Consider the following 6,000-nt stretch of genomic DNA (forward strand, 5'->3'; position numbering starts at 1 on the left):
TGGAGGAATAGTTGTTATCCTTCCCACCTAAGTTCAAGTCTAATTTGAGATGTTTACGTTTTGAAATAGAGTAACTATTGTAGGGACTCTTCTTATGTACACCATTTACAATATTTTTTTAATCAAAACAAATAAATAAATAAAAACACAACCTAATAACACAAAACATATTATATGGATGATGTCATGCTCATAACTTTATTAACAAATAAGTTGTGCATTCCAAGCTACTGAATTACAAGGTGATAATCAATAGGAGGTTTTCCTTAAAATTAAACATCCATTGAATAATGCTAGCCAAAATAAGAATCTTATAATAATTAAAGGCGACACATATACCAATACTCAAGAATTTACAAATATACATCACCACCAAAAGAAAGGGAGAGGAAATCATATCTATTTTATCCTATCTTTTCATCTGTCTTTTCAAATACCATAGGGCGAATTCTCTAGGTAAATATGCATATAGGGAATAGGCCAGATCCACTTTTGGGATGCATGTTAGGGTAAAAGTGGGATAGAGGATGTCAATCATAGAAGGCTCTCAATGCTAAACATAGTAAATAGATCACCGTCAAGGAGAACACATTCTTTTAGGGCATATGGAGGATTTTTTTGGAGGAAATGGATAGGGAGGGCATGATTTCAAAGTTACTATGGCATGTGATGAGATCGCTAGTATGGTGAGAGAAGCATCCAACCCCGATATTACCAAGGCAAGATTGGTCATAGAAATGTTGGTAGGGAGAGCGAGAATCCACCGCAAGAGCGGCAGTGTGATGAAAAGATCAACAGACACTTATAGAATAAAAGTAGCAGCCAAAGGAGAGCCCCAACTGCGTTTATAAATTTTACAATCCATCGAGAGAGCAAAGGGCATTGTGATGAAAAGATCAGTAAGAACTTGTAGAATAACAGTAGCAGCCAGAGGAGAGCCCCAACTACGTTTATAACTTTTACAATCCGATAATTTATTACAAACTAGTAATTATATAAGAGAAATTTTCAAAACAAATAACATTGTGTACTAAGGCGAAATGAAATCTTGATCTTAGGTCCATTGATACTTGTGCTTTGTTGATGTATTCCTTGTACACATGGTGTTTTTTCATTCTAACCAAACATTGTAGACACACCAGTTGACGTCCTAGTCTACTCTTTGGGTACTCTTCTTTGCCACGAATCTTTGAGTTTCAATTGGGATGTACGGTAGAGGAATATCACTAACAAGTGGAGAAGAGCACTTTGGCTCAAGAGTTTCCACTCTAAGAGCCTCCACTTAACCAAACTCACTATAGAACTTAGCAATAACTCTAAAAACAATAGCATTATGACAGTCATCCAACAATAGGGCAAAGAAAGTCCTTTTTTGCATGACTTGCTCTTTCTTTTATAAGAGCTTTCATAAATGACATTTGTCATTTAATGCAAAAAAGAATTATTTTATTAATCCAATAATTTGATTATTCACCTATCTATGTGTCATCCTCTCATCAAGGCTCTTCTAAAATTGTTTACTTAATTTCTTATTAAAAAAGATACTTTTCCCTCCAACGTGATTTCCTATTTCTTCTCCTAATTGTTCCTTGATCATCTTTTGTACTCCCTCTTTTGTGGTCATCACTGAAGCCATATGGTAGGTCTCAACTTGTGTTCCCCAACTCTTCTCTAGTTTATCTCAGTTGAAATCTTGATGAAGATCTTTGTGTTTTGCTCTTACCACATGGAGATTCTCTAATGAAATTAAGTTTCTCTTATTTTATTATTCTTTAATTTCATACACAACCCTCTTTTCTTAATGAGGTCAAACTATCCTTAGATAAATGTTTTTAATTTAATTTTATGTTTCCATTCCCTGTTGTTATTAGAACAACTTACATATTTTGGAGTTATTTTAAATACAAATTATATATTTAAGGTTTTGCAATCACGAGGAGGGAAATGTTACTCATTTGGTGCATTTTTATAATTATTCATATTCTCTCTTTTTTCTAAGGTTTTCTTCTTATTCAATTATTTTCATTCTAAAACTTAGTATATTATGTGAATTAATCCTTATCATTGTATGCTCATTAGCCCTTAATTATCTTTCAAATTTTTCTTTTTGATTCTAAGGGTGCTAAGTTGGTCATGCCCTTCAAGAAATTCTCTTTGAAGTTCTAATGGTGCCACGTTGCTTGCTTTTTAGGCATCTTATGACTACGAAGAGAAATACTAGGCAAGATGATGAAGATCACTGTCATCTACTATGTTGTGTTCTATGGTGAGACTGATGGTGCTGAGAATCAAGGAATCCGCTTTGATGCATGCCCCCTAGTAAAATCCTTATGAGCAACCCAATTTGGGGTTTTCTCTCATGGCATCGTGAGTTTCAAAGTGAAGGTATCCTAATATCTTTCAGTGCAATTCATGGCAAGAGTGCTAATAGATGAAATCAATGATGTTATGCCACCCATCCCATGAAGTTTCATCTATCCTATACAACCCCATCACCCATGTGTGAGTCATTCGACCAAGAAACTGACATGTTCTTGTAGCCATTATCATGCCATTAGTAATCATAGTCTTGAATATTAATTTGAACTTTAATTTTAGTGTCAATAGTATGTAATCGATCAAATCAAAGGTTGTTGACTCATCACATGTAGGTGCATCCAAGTGGTCTCTTGCCACACCCAAGAATCATTATTAATATTTGCTCATAATGTTAGTCATTGATATAATTTCACATGCTAAATTATCATCATGAAATAGTCCTCAAAATAATCACTAACTGTAACCAAGAAGCTACTCATAATATGTAGAAAAGACAACATCATGAATTCATCAACATGATTACACAATCGTCAAAGAAGTCCATCACAACCAATCATTATGATAATATCAAACCGGTACATCACGATTATTATCACATCCACCAATAAATAAAAGTAAAATAATTGGATCCTCGACTTAATAATTATGTATGATTCCTAAGGCTATATCAAGGCTAATGTAATATCAAAGTGAGTCAATCAGAGTTGGGCACTACATACACCCCCTCTTAATAATGGAATTCATCCATCTTTAGAACATTAAATAAAAATGGTGATGCATCCTCGACATCCTCCCTAGTAGTCGATCTGGGACTATAATTGCCCCACTAGAATTTCACTATGTCCACCAATCATTGCCTACACTGTAGTGTTCACTGGTCTAGTATGCAAACTATTTCGGCCATCACCACACCCTCTTATGAGACCTGAAAATGACTTAAGCCAATAACATGTGAAGGTCCATATAAGGACGTAATTTAAAGGCACATAACACATCTTGCATATATGTTAATGATGTAGGTAAAGAAAGTCTATATGCTACTGATCTTTTCTTCTCTATGATTTCAAATAGTCTAACAAACCATGGAGAGAATTCCAAACCTTATGGAGCTCTTTTAGAGCCTTACTCTCAATAACACCTTATCTCTCACTTCATAATTTCAATCAGTCCAATGAGCATCGACATAGCTCTCTTGGAAATCTTGTGCTTCTTTTAGCATTTACTTGATTTTGGTCATTTGTTCTACTACTTTGGGTCCTATTTATACTCGGTCCTCTATTCGATTTCAATTAAGAGGCATTCTACAAGAATGGTGCCATCTTTATGGTGCTTTGATAACTATTATTGTAATCAAATTCTACAAATGGTAAAAAATATTCACATTTTCTGTTGATCCATCACACACATTCATAGCATGTCTTAGTCCTCTATGTTTGACCATTTGTCTCATGCTGATAAGAAGTCCTAAAGTTTAATTGGTTTCCCAAGAATTCTTGAAAACCAGTCCAAAACCTTTTGGTAAACATCGGTCCCCTATCTGATATGAGCTTCCTCGGCACTTTTTGTAATCTCACAACCTCATGAATAAAATATTTGGCTATCCCATGTGCCTTATATGTATTTTAACTGGTTAAAAATGGGCATGTGCCTTATATGTATTTTAATAGGTCGAAAATGGGTGATTTTGGTCATTATGTCCACCACTACAAATATGACATCATGTCTCCTTGCAGTCATTGGTAGTCTCATAATGAAATCCATTGATATAAATTCCCATCCCATTTAGACTCAGGTATCTCATGGGGTTGCAATAACCCTACTAGATGTATGTGCTTAGGGAAAATTTTAAAAAACCCCCCCAAATTTATATGTATAATAAATAGGTGAATCCCCATGGTATATAGAAAAATATATATGCTATTTTTTCATTAATATAATATACATATATAATTTTTTTTATAGAAAATTTTGATAAATGATGAATTTTTCACTTATAAAGTACTGCAAATTCTTGGCTAATTTTCTAAAAATTAGAAAACATTGTAAAATATTGGTGATTCCTTTATAATGTATAGAAACATATATATAATAAGAAAATTATTTAGTTAAACTATAATATATTATTTTTCCATGTTTGTGAAAAGAAAAATCTTGCTCTATGTTCTGATCATACACTATTGCAAATCTTTTTGCATGTTTTTATCATGTTTTACCACAAAGGACTTATCACATCCCAAGGGAAAATTGGTTGGAAAGGCACCCCCAAAGGCATGTGATGTTGAACAAAAGATTTGTTTTGTTCTCAAACTTCTTGACACATTTAGATAACTCAGTCATATTCAATAAATCGGTCTTATTCAATGTAATTCATATTCTCGAGGCTTCACATGAAAATAAGTTCTATGAATAGCTATATCAAAATCATCATCAACTTCTTTTGTTTTCTTATACATTGCTTTTCTAAAAGGTAGATACTTCTCCAATTCAACGTAATTCATATTCTCAAGGCTTCACATGAAAATAAGGTCTATGAATAGCTATATCAAAATCATCATCAACTTTTTTTGTTTTCTTATACATAGTTTTTCTAAAAGGTAGATACTTCTCCAATTCCTCGGGTTCAAATAAACCAACAACTTTAAAATATGGTGCTTCCTCATCATATGTAGGTTTTTCACCTACCTTTTGGATCATAACTATTGTAGTAGTTATTGCACTTTCTTCTATAGTTGAGAACTCTAATAATGTTGAATTGGTAAACAATTATTTGAAATTGCACAAAATGAAAAATGAGAATGAATGGAAGATAAGTCTGCATTGAAACTTAATTTCCTACATGATGAAAAAAGGTAATAACACAAACTCATTAAAAAACTACAGTTGGCAAGTTAAAAAACATAACACAAATATAAACAATAGTCTATGCATGTTCATTACTTGGCAAAATATGTCACAATTTTTTTTTTTCACTTCAAGAATGGTAGTGCACTAAATAGTCTATCAAATTTAACTAATTACATGTGATGTTTTTTTTGTATTGGTATCGAAGTATAATTGCATTAGATGAATGTCAATCTCATGAAATAACTCTCTTATGATGGAAACATAGGATCCTAGTGCATAGACCATTTTTCTCTTCGCTTAGCTAAGGAGAGCTCATTTTCCTTTCTTAACAAACAATAAGTATTTTCAAAGAAATAACAAAATAAACATGGTAGATTCTAAAAGGTGAATATTAGTTAGTGACACCATAAAGTGAAAGGAAATAAAAATAAAAAACCTAAAATCTTTCCTTGAATAACCAAATATATGAAGAAAATAATAATTGTTATGGAAAACACATTGTATGCCTATATAATAATTGAAGCCATATATTAATCCTAATATCATATCATTCTCAAATGAACATGAAAAAAAAACAAACAAAAGACATTTTTACTCAACAAAGGTCTTTAACTTTAACTAAAACCCTTAAATCAATAAAAAAATATGAAACAAATCATGTATTAACAAAAGGTTCAATTAAACATCACACAATTCTTAACCAAAATAAACCCAAAAATTCAAACTTGGAAAAATGATCCAAATGCAACAAACAAACAAACCATTAAGAGTGACCAAGATATTAGAGCTACACTAAAAAATAAAAATAAAAATTAAAAAATTAAAACTCATCTAATT

The sequence above is a fragment of the Pinus tabuliformis genome, chromosome 9 (genome assembly GCF_031772625.1).
Source record: "Pinus tabuliformis cultivar Carrire ecotype Pingquan chromosome 9, CPIR1, whole genome shotgun sequence".
NCBI lineage: Eukaryota > Viridiplantae > Streptophyta > Pinopsida > Pinales > Pinaceae > Pinus > Pinus tabuliformis.